Source organism: Pan troglodytes, chromosome 6 (assembly GCF_028858775.2).
Source record: "Pan troglodytes isolate AG18354 chromosome 6, NHGRI_mPanTro3-v2.0_pri, whole genome shotgun sequence".
NCBI lineage: Eukaryota > Metazoa > Chordata > Mammalia > Primates > Hominidae > Pan > Pan troglodytes.
This window is the reverse complement of record NC_072404.2, coordinates 105,107,868-105,122,161: the sequence shown is the minus strand read 5'-3', so window position 1 is coordinate 105,122,161 and position 14,294 is coordinate 105,107,868.

The window sequence follows — 14,294 nt, the reverse complement described above, 5'->3', positions numbered from 1 at the left end:
TTCAAAATAGTCTCTGAGAATCTTTTGTATTTCTGTGGCATTGGTTGTCATGTCACCTTTGTCATTTCAGATTGTGATAATTTGGATCTTCTCTCTTTTTTCTTTATTAATCTAGCTAGTTGTCTATGGATCTTGCTTACCCTCTCAAAAAACCAACTTTTGGTTTCACGGATTCTTTGTATGGATTTTGGGGTCTCGGTTTCATTCAGTTCTGCTCTGATTTTAGTTATTTATTTTCTTCTGCTAGTTTTGAAGTTAGTTTGTTCTTGTTTTTCTGATTTTTCTAAATGTGACATTAGATTATTTGTTTGAGCTCTTCCTAACTTTTTGAGCTAGGTGTTTATTGCTATAAAGTTTCCTCCTAGCATTTCTTTTGATGCACCCCAGAGATTTTGGTACACTGTGTCCCTCCTTTCAGTTATTTCAAAGAACCTTTTGATTTCTGCTTTAATTTCATTATTTACCTCAAAGTAATTCAGCAGCAAGTTGTTTAATTTCCATGTCATTGTATGGTTTTGGGAGATCATCTCAGTATTGATTTCTATTTTTATTTTTACTCTACTCTGGTTTGAGAGTATGGTTGGTACGAGTTCTATTTTTTAAAAATTTATTGACACTTGCTTTGTGGCTGAGAATGTTATTGATCTTGGAGTATGTTCCATGTGCAGGCAAGAAGAATGTACATTCTGTGGTTGATGGTGTTTTCTATAGATGGCTATTAGATCTGGTTGGTCAAGTGTCTAATTCAAGTACAGAATTTGTTTTCTGCCTTAATGATCTGTCTAACACTGTTCGTGGGGTGTTGAAATCTCCAGCTATTATTGTGCGGTTTTAAAAACTCTTCTCATAGGTCTAGAAGTGGTTGTATTATGAATCTGCATGCTCTAATGTTGGATGTATATATTTAGAATAGTTAAGACTTCTTGTTGAATTGAACCCTTTCTAATTATGTAATGCCCTTCTTTGTCCTATTTACTGTTATTGGTTTAAAATCTGCTTCATCTGATATAAGAATAGTGACCCATTGGCCAGGCGCAGTGGCTGTCGCCTGTAATCCCAGCACTTTGGGAGGCCGAGGCGGGCAGATCACCTGAGGTCGGGATCAGCCTGACCAACATGGGGAAACCCCGTCTCTACTAAAATCACAAAAAATTAGCTGGGCATGGTGGTGCATGCCTGTAATTCCAGCTTCTTGGGAGGCTGAGGCAGGAGAATCACTTGAACTCAGGAAGCGGAGGTTGCAGTGAGCCGAGATTGTGCCATTGCACTCCAGCCTGGGCAACAAGAGCGAAACTCTGTCTCAAAAATAAATAAATAAATAAATAAATAAATAAATAAATAAATAAATAAAAGAATAGTGACCCATTATATATTTTTTTGTTTATCATTTGCTTGCTACATCTTTCTCCAGCCCTTTACTTTGAGCTTATGGGTGTGAGAGATGGGTCTCTCAAAGACAGTAGATGAATGGCTCTTGTTTTTGTCTGACTTGCAACCCTTTGCCTTTAAGTGCAATCTTTTGCCTTACATTTAAGGCTAATATTGAAATGTGAGGTCTTGATCCTATCATGAAATTATTACTTGGTTGTTTTGTAATTTCTATTGTGTGGTTGCTTTAAAGTGTCTGTGGGCTGTGTACTTAATCGTGTTTTTGTGGTAGCAGATATTGTGCTTTTGTTTCCATATTTAGTACTACCTTAAGGATCTCTTATAAGGCCAGTCTACTGGTAACAAATTTCCTTAGCACTTGCTTGTCTGGCAAAAGATTTTGTTTCTCCTTTGCTTATGAAGCTTATTTCAGTGGGATATGAAATTCTTGGGATCCCCATTCTTTAAAAGTGCTGAAAATGGGCCCCCAGTCTCTCCTGGCTTGCAAGGTTTCTGCTGAGAAGTCCACTGTTAGCTTGATGGGGCTCCCTTTGTATATGATCTGGCCTTTTTCTGCAGCTGCGTTTAAGATATTTTTATTTAGTGTTGACATTGGGCATTCTGGTGACTATATGCCTTGGAGATGTTCATTTTGTATAGATCTGGCAGGTGTTCTCTGGATTTCTGGTATCTGGATGTCTACCTCTTGAGCAAGATTAGAGAAATTTTCTTGAATTATTCCCTTAAATTGGTTTTCAAGGTTTTATTTTTTCTCTTTCTCTCTCAGGAATGTCAATAATTTGTAGGTTTTGTTGCTTTACATAATCCCACATTTCTCAAGACGTTTTTCATTTTTCCTAATTCTTTCTTTTTAATTTTGTCTGACTTGGTTAGTTCAAAAGACCAGTCTTTAAGGAGTGAAATTTTTTCTTCTGCTTGCTCTAGTCTATTGATAAAGCTATTAATTTTGCTTTAAAATTCCTTATGCAAGTTTTTCAATTCCAGAAGCTCTGGTTGGTTTCTTTTTAAGGTGTTTATTGCTTCCTTAATTTCCTGGATTCATTTAGAAGTTTCTTTGTGTAGATTTTCAATCAGGTCTCGGGTCTCATTGAGCTTCTTTGCAATCCATGTTTTGAATTTTTTATTTGTCATTTCTAAGTTTCTATTTTGGTTAGGGACCATTGCTGGAGAGCTAGCGTAATCCTTTGGTGTTGTCACTATATTCATATATTTCATAGTGCCAGAATTTTTATGCTGATTTCTTCTCATCTGGAGATGCTGGCATTTCTAATTGTTGTAATTATTTTCTTGTGGGTAGGATATTTTCTTTTTCTTTCTTTCCTATATTATTGTGGAGGGTTTTCTTCTTTCCTTTTCCCTTTTCCCCTCTCCCTGGGGGATATGAATGTAGAAAATGTTGGTCAAGGTCTTTTGCCTTCACTTCTATAGCCCTATGTGTTTCTTTCAGCAGATTTTATATTGAGCTGTGCAGTTCGACCTACAAGCCAGTAGATGATTCTTACAGGTAACAGCTGGCTGCAGTCAATGTGGCTGGGTATATACTTGATCTTGGTTTACCAGGGGAGGCTCTCTGTTGCCTCAGGCAATGGACTGAACTGTGGAGTACACAGTAGTGTGAGCTCCCTGCTCAGCCCCAGGAAGGTAGGGGGAAAGATGGCTGAGGACAGACTGGGCAGGCCCACATACAAGTCCCTTGATGTCAGGCACAAACACCAGTTCTGAGGGAGAATTCAGTGCATAGCCACCAAGCACCCAGAAGTGTGCGTTGGCATGGAGCTGGGAAAGCTCCTTGGCCCCAAGTTCACCACACAGGAAGGAGTTGCAACCTAAACTCCTAATCTAGGAAAGTGGGTGCTCCAGAAGCCTAAAGATCAGCCTGGGCATGGATTGTCAAGGGACCCACTGCACCACAATCTCTACACAGGAAAGGTGGTGCAGCCCAGGCTGCTAATCAAGGTTATTCAGTGCTCTGACTGCCTGGAGATCTGCCTGGATGTGGCGCAGAGAGGGCCCTACTGCACCATGATCTTTGTGCAGGAAGTAGGGGTGACTTAGGCTGCTGGACCAGGCAAGTGGGTGCTCCTACTATACAGAGATCTGCCTGAGTGTGCAATTGAGAAGGGCTCCTTGCATGCTGATCACTGCACAAGAAGGCTGGAGTGAGTCAGGATGCCAATCTGGGCAAGCAGGTGCTCCAGATGCCTGGAGATCTACCAGCATGTGGACTGGAGAGGGCCCTGCTGCACCATATTCGTTGTGCAGGAAGGGTGGGTGACTCAGGCTGCTGAACCAGGAGAGCAGGTGCTCCTACTGCCTGGAGATCTGCCTGGGTGTGCAGCTGAGAGGTGCCCCCTACATGCCAATGTCTGCACAGGAAGGGTGGGGTGACTGGTGCTGGGTGAGCAGGTGCTCTGAATGTCATGAGTTCTGCCTAGGTATAGAGTGGAGAGGGCCTGCTTTACCCTGATCTCTTCACAGAAAGGGTGGGGTGACTGAGGCTGCTGGTCCAGGAAAGTATGTACTCTAAATTCCTGGAGTTCTGCCTAGGAGTGGATCAGAGAGGCCCCCCTGCACCACAATCTCAGGGGAGCAGGCTGGGGCACCCAGCAATGACACATGCAGAACAGTGCCAGGTTGTCAAGCTGGCCCTGGCTGCAAGTCTCCTCAGCCAGAAGAAACCACAGCTGTAGCAGCTCTCCTCCTGTCCCAGGCTTGCAATTAGGGAGAGTGTGCAATTCCAGCCATACTGCTAAGGTGCTTTCCACAATTATGGCTTTGGAGGTCCCTACTCTCCTCAAGAGCAAGCCCTCTAGTCTTTGGCTTGAGAATAAAATGCCTGCAGAGCCACACTTCTGGGTCATCAAAGAATGACTGACTTTATATGCACCCAGATTAAAACTGGCATCCTGTTCTTGGTCCCAGTTCTGGGAAAATGCCTGCAGCTTTTCCCGGTGTCTTTCCCTCACAGCATCTCCAAGACTCTCCCCAAATTACCTCAAGGGCTTGGGAGAAACAAAGTGCTATCCCTAGGCCTGGGTTGCTTGGATCTCCAATAGAATGGTGAGTCACAGAGGGAGGCTCTCTGCCTCTCTCACATACTGAGGCTTCACTCACTTTTATCACCTAGATGCCACCACAGGGCTAAATGCCCACATACTCCTCCCTGGGATCTGGGATGTCCTTAATGATTCTGGTGGATTCCCATATTCCTTCTTGAATTAAAGCTCACAGAGAGATTTGGAATGAGTAGATGGAGCAAGACGACCAAATCATCCGGCAATCATCCCTCCCACAAGAACACCAAATTGAACAGCTATGCACACAAAAAAGCACCTTCATAAGAATCAAAACACCAGGTGAGCAATCACAGTGCCTGGTTTTAACATCATATTAAGGAAAGATGCACTGAGAGGGTAGGAAAGACACTCTTGAAATGCCTATCCTCTCCTCCCTAATCACCTGGTAGCAGCTATATAGTATGGAGAGAAAATTTGTGCCCTTGGGGGAAGGAGAACCCAGTGACTGTGGGACTTTGCATTGCAACTCAAATTCCTCTGTCAGGGAGGAAAGCAACATGGGGCAGAATTCAGCCAGCGCCCACGAGGGAGCATTCAGATCTGCCTTACCCCAGAGGCAAGTCACCTGTTTTAGTGGTCAGAACCCGAGTTCCAGCAAGCCCTTCCACCATGGGCTAAAGTGCTCTGAGGTCCTAAATAAACTTCAAAGGCAGTCTAGGCAACGAGGACTCCAGTTCCTGGCTAAGTCCTGGTTGGTGCTGTGTTGGGCTGGGCTCAAAGCCAGAGGATTTGGGGTGCACACAACCTAGTGAGATATCAGCTGGAGTGGCCAAGGGAGTACTGTTGTCACCCCTTTCCCAACCCTGGGCAGCTTAGCTCACAACTCTGGGAGAGACTCCTTCCCTCTGCTTGAATAGAGGAGAGGGGAAAAGTAAAGAGGACTTTGCTTGTAGCTGGGGTACGAATTCAGCCACAGTGGAGTAGGGCACCACAAATACTCTGGCTCCTGGGGTTCTCAATTCTAGGCCTAGGCTCCTGGATGGCATTTCTGGACTTGCCCTAGGCCAGAGCAGAGCCCACTGCCCTGAAGGGAGAGACCTAGGTCTGGCAGCATTCACCACAAGCAGACTGAAGAGCCCTTGGGGCTTGAATGAACATCAGCAGTAGCCAGGCAGTACTTGCTGTGAGCCTGGGGTGGTGGTAGCCATGGGGAGAGACTCCTCTGCTTGAGGAAAAGGGAGGAAAGAGGGAAAAATACTTTGTCTTGCAGCTTGGGTGCTAGCTCAGCCACAGTAGAATAGAGCACCAGTTAGATTCTTAAGGTTTCCCCTCCAGGCCCTGGCTCCCAGACCAGCATCTCTGAACCTGAGTGGGGCTAGAGCAACTCACTGCACTGAAGGGGGAAGAACACAAGCTTGGTTGGATTTGCCACTGATGACTGCAGAGCCCTTGGGCCTTGAGTGAACATAAGTGGTAGCCAGGCAGTGATGACAGTAGGCTTTGGGTGAGACCCAGAGCTGCCATACAATCCAGCAATCCCACTCCTAGGTATATACCCAAAGGAAAGGAAATCAGTCTATCTAAAAAATATCTGCACTCCCATGTTAATTCCAGCACTATTCACAATAGCCAAGATTTGGAGACAACCTAAGTGTCCATCAACAGACAAATGGGCAAGGCACAGTGGCTCACTTCTGTAATCCCAGCACTTTGGGAAGCCAAGGGGAGCAGATTGCTTGAGCCCAGGTATTTGGAGTTAGCCTGGGCAACATAGTGAGACCCTATCTCTAAAAATAAAATTAAAAATTAAAAAAATTAGCCAGGCATGGTGGCATGAGTCTGTGGTTTTAGCTTCTCAGCAGGCTGATGTAGGAGGATTGCTTGAGCCTGGAAGTTTGAAGCTTCTGTGAGCCATGGACATGCCTGGGGGACAGAGTGAGATCCTGTCTGAAAAACAAACAAAAAGCCAAACAGATTAATGGAAAAAGAAAATGTGGTACATATACACAATGGAGTACTGTTTAGCTATTAAAGGGAATGAGACTTTGTTATTTGCAACATGGATGGAAGACATTATGTTATGTTAAATAAGCCAAGCAAAGAAAGGCAAACTTCACATGCCCTCATTTATTTGTGGAAGCTCAAAATTCAAACAATTGAATTGATGGAGATAGAGAGTAGAATGATGGTTACTAGAGGCTGAGAAAGGTGGGGCTGGGGGAAGTGGGGATGGTTAATAGGCAAAAGAATATTGTTGGAATGAATAAGATCTAGTATTTGATAGCACAACAGGGTGACTGCAGTCAACAGTAATTTATCGTACATTTAAAAATAACTAAAAGAGTATAACTGGATTCTTTATAGCACAAAAAAGTATAAGTGCTTGAGGTGATGGATACCCCATTGACCCTGATGTGATTATTCTGCATTTTATGCCGGTATCAAAATATCTCATGTACCCCCAATATATATACACTTACTATGTACCCACAAAAAATAAAAAGCTCAAAAGTTGAGCTTTATGCACTATCTTGCTATTTCCACATGTCTGAGGCACACTAAAAGTGTCTAACCCACCATCTGGGTATGCTCAAATATAGTTGAAAGAATATACAGACACTTGCCTTTATATAGCTTCTATCATATAGTTGCCATCAGAATTTTTCCTTTGTCACTTTCTCTCCTGTGTATATAAGATGAAATCACAAGTAACTTCCTCACTGATGCAGTCTGGTCAGCCTTTAGGCAGGGGCAAGGAGAGCTGCTGGGTTCTCCTCAGAGTCTAGCACTCTCCATTCCAGTACAGCTGAGGTGCCATTTTTGTGGTGGAGAGGGAAACTTTCTTTACAGAAATTTTTTCAATGTCACCATGTCACTAGACTTGGGACCTTCCAGATTTGATTCCCTCCCATTTGGTGCTCTCTGTCTGCTCCCTCCTCTTCCAAATCCACTGAATCCAAAACTTATAATGTTGTAATTATTGATCTGGGTGGTGGTTATACAAGAGTGTTTACGCTGAGATGATTTATTGAGTTCTGCCCTTATGGTCTGTGCAATGCTCTGTGTACATTTTTAAAGTGTAAAATGAAAATATAAAATTGTTAGCAGTTGCTAATTATGGTGGTGAGAACATATGTGTTTGTCATATTATTCTTTGTACTTTTCTATATCTTTTAAAGTTGCCAAAAGGAAAATTAAAACTCTCTTTCTATATATATATTTCCAGATATATGTGGATAACTTTTTAGGAAAATATAATTTTTATATGACCTTTGTAGCAATAAAAATATAAATAGCCTATATGCCTTAGAAGAAACAGAGACATTTTCAAAGTGCCCTCACAAAGAAAGCATCCACCCCAGATTCCTCTAGAAAATTTCACAAAATGTTAAAGATTAGATAGTCCCAATACCACCTAAACTACTACTAAACATAGAAAAGTAAGTAAACTTTTACCTTCTTAATGAAGTAAGTATAATGGGTGATAACTAAGCCTCTTACATATTGTCTACTTTTTAAAATTAGTGTCCTGAATATATTAAGTTCTTGAACATAAATTAATTGTAATTTTCAATTCCCTGTCTGATAATTCTTTTTTAAAAAAAGCTTTAAAATTGACAGACAAAATTGAATGTATCTACCACATACAACATGATGTTTTAAATTATATATACATTGTGAAATGACTAAATCTAGCTAATTAACATATATGCATTATGTTACATAGTTATTATTTTTGTGGTGAGAACACTTTACATCCACTCTCAGCATTTTTCAAGAATGCAATATATTATTAACTATGGTCACTATGTTGTACAATAAAGCTCTTGAATTTATTCCTCCTATCTAAAATTTTGTGTCCTTTGACTAATTCCGTGTTCCCACCCCACCCCAAGTCTGATAATTCTAACATCTGTGTCATAGCTGAGTCTGGTTCTAATGAATGCTTGTCACTGCCACTGTGATTTTTTCTTGCCTTTTGTCGTGCCTTATAATTTTCTTTGGAAAGCTAGACATGTTGTATTGGGTTATAGGATCTGGAGTAAACTGACCTTCAGTGTGTGGATTTGGGATTTGTGTTCATCTGGCTAGGAGTTGAGCTATGTTTAATGCTTGCTGTAACTATAGGTGCCAGAGCCTTTGAGTTCCTTTAGTTTCCTTGTTTTTGTATTCCCTTTGCACTTTGGGCTTCCCAAAGTACTCTTCCTCAGAAAGTCTGTGTCTTGTAGCTCCTAACAATTGCCGTCTGCTGTTATTCTACCTCAGCCCTGTTGGTAGGGTGGTAACGTGTAGGGAGGGGAAGCCTTCTATAATCTTATGATTAAATCTCAGTCTTTTAGTGGATGTATGTCTCAAAGCTATGACTTTCACAAGTAGTTCTCTAGTGGTAAGGCTTCTTTTTTCCTTCTGCTCCTTACTTCCTTCTCTGGCTATGATGTTCTAGTTTATTTCCCTGAAGCCCAGCCCCCTTAGGTAAGGCAAGAAGGCTGAAGGAAGAATGCCCTTTTCTTAGATGGGATGAGGCTCTGGCAAATTCCCTCCCCTGCAGAGAACTATCTTGTGATGGAGAAGCATGTGAGGATAATTCACAACGAAGAGAATCTTTCCTGGATCTTTGCTATGAGAACCTGATGAAGTTCTGGAGGTAAAACCAACGACAGTGTAGGACACCCCCTAAGACTTTGGCCCCCAAGAGATTTTCACTATTACACTAGTCCACACTCAGCCTCTAGCAATGAGACAAAATTATCATTTAAGTGTTCCTGACTTTAACGGCCTCTGCTTCACCTAAGCAGATCTCAGCTGTGACTCCCCAGATACACTTGTCTCTCCAGATGTTGGGGTGGCAGTTTGCCACCCATGGTCTTCACTCTAGATGGGTCCAGGAAAAGTGAATGATTTCCAGTGTGTCCGATTTTTTTCTTGAGTTAAGAATGGGAGTGACAACCTCCATGCTCTTTACTTGGTATAGCTAAACCAGAAGTCTCAAAAAGTTATGACAAAAACCTGCAAAATCAACCTCAATGCGCAAGAAAGGAAATAAGAAAAATAAGGGCAGAAATTAGTGAAGTAGACAATGAGTCTCTGACAACTAAAATCAACAAAAAAGGTGGTTTGTTGAAAATTGATAACATCTAATAAGACTAATCAATAAAAGGGAGAAGGCACAAATATGAGAGTATCAGAGCTGGAAAAGGTGGCATCACTGGAGATTTTCAAGGCAATATAACAGTAAATAAGACTATATCAACATATTAGAAACAATTTTATGCCAATACATATGAACATATAGAAGATATGACCATACTTTTATTAAATACGACTTAACAAAATGGACAGGAGAAATAGATATCTAAACAGACCTACATGGTTAAATATTTACAATTTCTATAATGCAAACTAAATATTAAAGAAACTAAATCACTAATATAAAACCTTCCCCACAAAGAAAACTCCAAACTCTGACAGATATCTAAACAAATTCTGTTTTTAAAAACCAAATAATAAATAGCTTCAATATTTTATAAGTTTTTTCAGTGACATGCAATTACAGGAGGAAGAATGCATGTCAGATATTGGGCAGCCAGTGGCACGGACAGGATTGACATTTGACAGTCATCTTTGGTTGCCCAGCAAATAGATCCCATTTATATTGTTAAAACCAAACAAGACCGGGCACAGTGGCTCATGCCTGTAATCCCAGCACTTTGGAAGGCTGAAGTGGAAGGATTGCTTAAACCTGGAGTTTGAGACCAGCCTGGGCAACAAAGAGAAACTCAAAAAATAGAAAATAATTAGCTTGGCATGGTGGCACGTACCTATGGTGCCAGCTACTCAGGAGGCTGAGGTGAGGGGATCACTTGAGCCTGGAGTTTAAGGCTGCAGTGAGCTGTGTTTGCACCACTGCACTCCAGCCTAGGCAACAGAATGAGACCCTCATCTCTAAAAAAATTTAAAAATTTAAATAATAAATAAATAAAAACAAAATGCCACAGCACATGAGTGTTTGTGAGAAGCAGAGATTTAATCCCACTATGAAAATTTAAAGGACACCAGATGTTCTCCTCCTTAACTGGGATTTTGAATGTGGAAGAAGAAACCTGAAAACACAGAGAAAGTTAGAGATAGTTCATGGTGGCGGAGTCAATATGGCACCAGGCACTGCAGTGGGATTCTAACAAATATTCCTGTGGCACAACAGTGGATATGCTGTCTGCTTCCCATACTCCCTGGAGTCTGCCCATTATCTGAGCTAAGGTCTTTAAGTTTCCTGTCAAACCTGTGAGCTGCATAATAGCATTGTAATACATTCATTTTCTGGTTAGTTTAGCCAGAGTTCAATGGTACAATCGTCATACATATCCTTAGTACCCAGAGGTGATGTAGCTGAGAAAGTATTAGCACTTTCCACAACCCGTTTATGAGGTATAACAGAACCTTCTGGAAACCCTCATTAGTTAGTGTTAGTTTCTGCCATTTCTGGAGCAAGGTTCTGGCCTTTAGAAAAGACTCATTTTTTCCTTACTTGAAGCCTCCACTATTTTCTGTCACCTTGAATCTTTCCACTGGGCTCTTTGCCAGACTTCCAGTCTCATGTGGAATGACTGTGAAAGTTTTAGGTTACATAACTCATGGCTGCCGATAGGTAGTACAGCCTTCAGGATGTAAGTCTTTTTCATCCCAAATGACAAGAGACTTGAGACTGGTAATGCAATGAAACATTTACATTTCTGTTTCTCAGGCCTGACCAATCATAAATGCAAAGATGATAGTTTCTAGAGCTGCTATCCATTGCTGCCTATTTATGCTCAATTTAGCAGTGGTAAGGACACTAGTGAGCATTTTATGTTTGTCTATACTATTAGGTCGGTGCAAAAGTAATTGCGATTTTTGCCATTAATTTTAATGGCAAACTTTTAACGGCAAAGTTACTGGCATTAACTTTTAATGGCAAAAACTGCAATTACTTTTGCACAAACCTAGTATAAAAGAGTACTGCATTTCATATAAATCTGAAAATTTAACCCACATATCCTTCTTGACAGCTAAGAATTTTAATTTATGATCTCATTGTCAGACTCAATCAACCTAACTGATGCTATGGTCTCCTTTACTTGGGGGTACTCCTGTTATGATACCACTTCAAGCCTTCCAAGTTGAAATTTATGTGAAATATTATGAGGGCTGAGAAAATCCAATATCCAACACGAGTTCTCAGCATGTTTGCTCACAGGTTTCCTCCCACCTCTCTCTCTCTTAAAGGATCCATAGGACTTCAACACTCTAACCTCAGAAATATTTCCAGGCTGTGGGCTCATCCCCAGTTAAGACACAATGTGTTCCTCATATGTCACAAAGTTGCAGCAGTGCCAACCCTTACAAGGTCAGTTCCAACCCTGCCTTCTTCAGTAGTCTTACTCTCCAACATCCTTCTGAGGATATCAGTACTTCCAAACATTTCATTTCTTTCTGCTGCTGAGGGACCTTGGAAATACCCGGAGTCACTGTCTAAGACTGGAAAAATCCTACCAGGCATGGTGTCTTTCTTCTCATTATTATCTGTATTCATGAGTGGCTGACAACAAACACATATAACACCACTGATTCTAATCTGACAATCTAAATTTGTGTTTTCAATATTCTAAATTAAAAGTACAATTTACTGTTTAAACTTTTGTTCAGTTCATGATAGATTAAAAACAAATCCTAATTTTTCCAGAGTTCATGCATACCATGATGATCAACTATACCTAAGAGCTCTAAGACATGCTTTTTCTGGCCTTAATTAATAATTTTTAAATATGGTCTCCAAAATAATTTATCTCAGGATGATTTTTTTTCCAATCTTTTTACTTTTTTGAGCCAGAGTCTCACTATGTTGCCCAGGCGGGAGTGCAGTGGCAAAATCCCGGCTCACTGTAGCTTCGACCTTCCAGGCTCAAGCAATCCTCCCACCGCAACCTCCCAGGTAGCTAGGACTACAGGCACACACCATCATTCCTGGCTGATTTATTTTATTTTATTTTTATTTTTTGTAGAGATGGGGCGTTCCTATGTTGCCCAGGCTAGTCTTGAACTCCTGGGCTCAAGCGAACCTCCTGCTGTGGCCCCCACAAAGTGTTGGGGTTACAGGCATGAACCACCACGCCTGACCCTTTTTTCTTTTCATTTCTTTTTAGTTGACAAATAATAATTTTTTATATTTATTGGGTAAATATCTTTATTTCAACTTTTATTTTAGATTCAGAGGGTATATTGCAGGTTTTTCATATGAGTATATTGTGTGACACTGAGATTTCTGGGGTACAAATTATCCTATCACTGAAGCAGTGAACATAGTACATTGGGTAAAATTTGATGTTATGCTACATGTACACTTTGTGGAGTGATTAAATCAGACTAATTAACAAATCCACCAACTCACATATTTATTATTTCTTTGTGGTGAGAACATTTACAATTTTTTTATTTTAACAATTTTGAAATATACAATATATTACCATTAACTATACTTCACCATACTGTGTAATAGATCACTGGAATTTATTCATCCTGTCTAACTGAAAACTTTGTATCATTTGACTAACATCTCTCCTTTCCCTATCTACTCTCCTTCCACATTTATCCCCTGGGAACCATCATTCTACTCTCTATCTCTATGAGACCAACTTCTATAGGTTTCACATATAAATGAGTTAGTATAGTATTTGTCTTTCTATGCTTGACTTTTTTCACTTAGCATAACGTCCTCTACGTTCATCTGTGTTGTCACAAATGACAGAATTTCCTTTTTTAATGAAATAGTGAATAGTATTCCATTGTGTATATACACTACATTTTAAAAATCAGTTTACCATTGATAGACACTTAGATTGATTTCATATCTTAGCTATTGTGAATAAAGTTGCAATGATCATGAAAGTGCAGGTGTCTCTTTCACTCACTGATTTCAATTCCTTTGGATATATATTCAAAATGATTTTCTAAAATGTATTCCCTATTGTTTTGCCCCTTCTGCAAAGTAATAAACTTTTTCTCCTAGATTATTGATTTACCTTTTGTAATTCACTATGTGCTTCAGGCCCTGAGGAATCACCAAGAACACATTAAACTAATGTTGGAACCTCCTCCCCAGCTTCCCAGCTTCTATCTCACCTTCCTGACAAGGGGCACTAGTACACAAAGCATGTTCTGAGATTATGGCGAGCAACCATAAGAGGCTAACACGCAATTACACCTTCTTGACCTAGGTTTCTCAAATAGCAGAGCCTGAGAAAAAAGCTCATGTGCCAATATCTTATTAAAGAGTGTGATCCATGGAGCAAGCATGAGAAACAATGGTAGTGAAGCAGGGAAGGCCAGAACAATGATGTGTTATGAAGTTGGTTGTCCATTTGTGTGACTGATTGCTTAATCCCATGGGATCACTGAAATTATGAAATTTATCATAATCTAATCTAATTTAAAAATAAATATTGAATTCTTAGGGCATATGTTTTCTGACCACAATGATATTAAATTAAAACTCAATAACAAAAAAAAATGGAAACAACTCAAATGTCATTCAGTGGGTAAATGGCTGAGCAAACTGCAGCACATTCATACCATGAAATACTATTCAGCAGTAAAATGAAACAAATTATTGGTACACACAACATCTCAGCTGAATCTCTAGATAATTACACTGAGTCAGAAAAAATCTCCAATTTTACATTCCATGTGATTCAATTTATGTAGTGTTCTTAAAAGAACAAAATTATAGAAATGGAAAACAGATTAGTGGGTGTCAGGGGATAAAGCATCTGGGAGTTCCGGAGAAATTAATGTGACTATAAGAAAGCAACATGAGGGATCCTTGTGATGCTGGAAATCTTCCGTAACTTAACT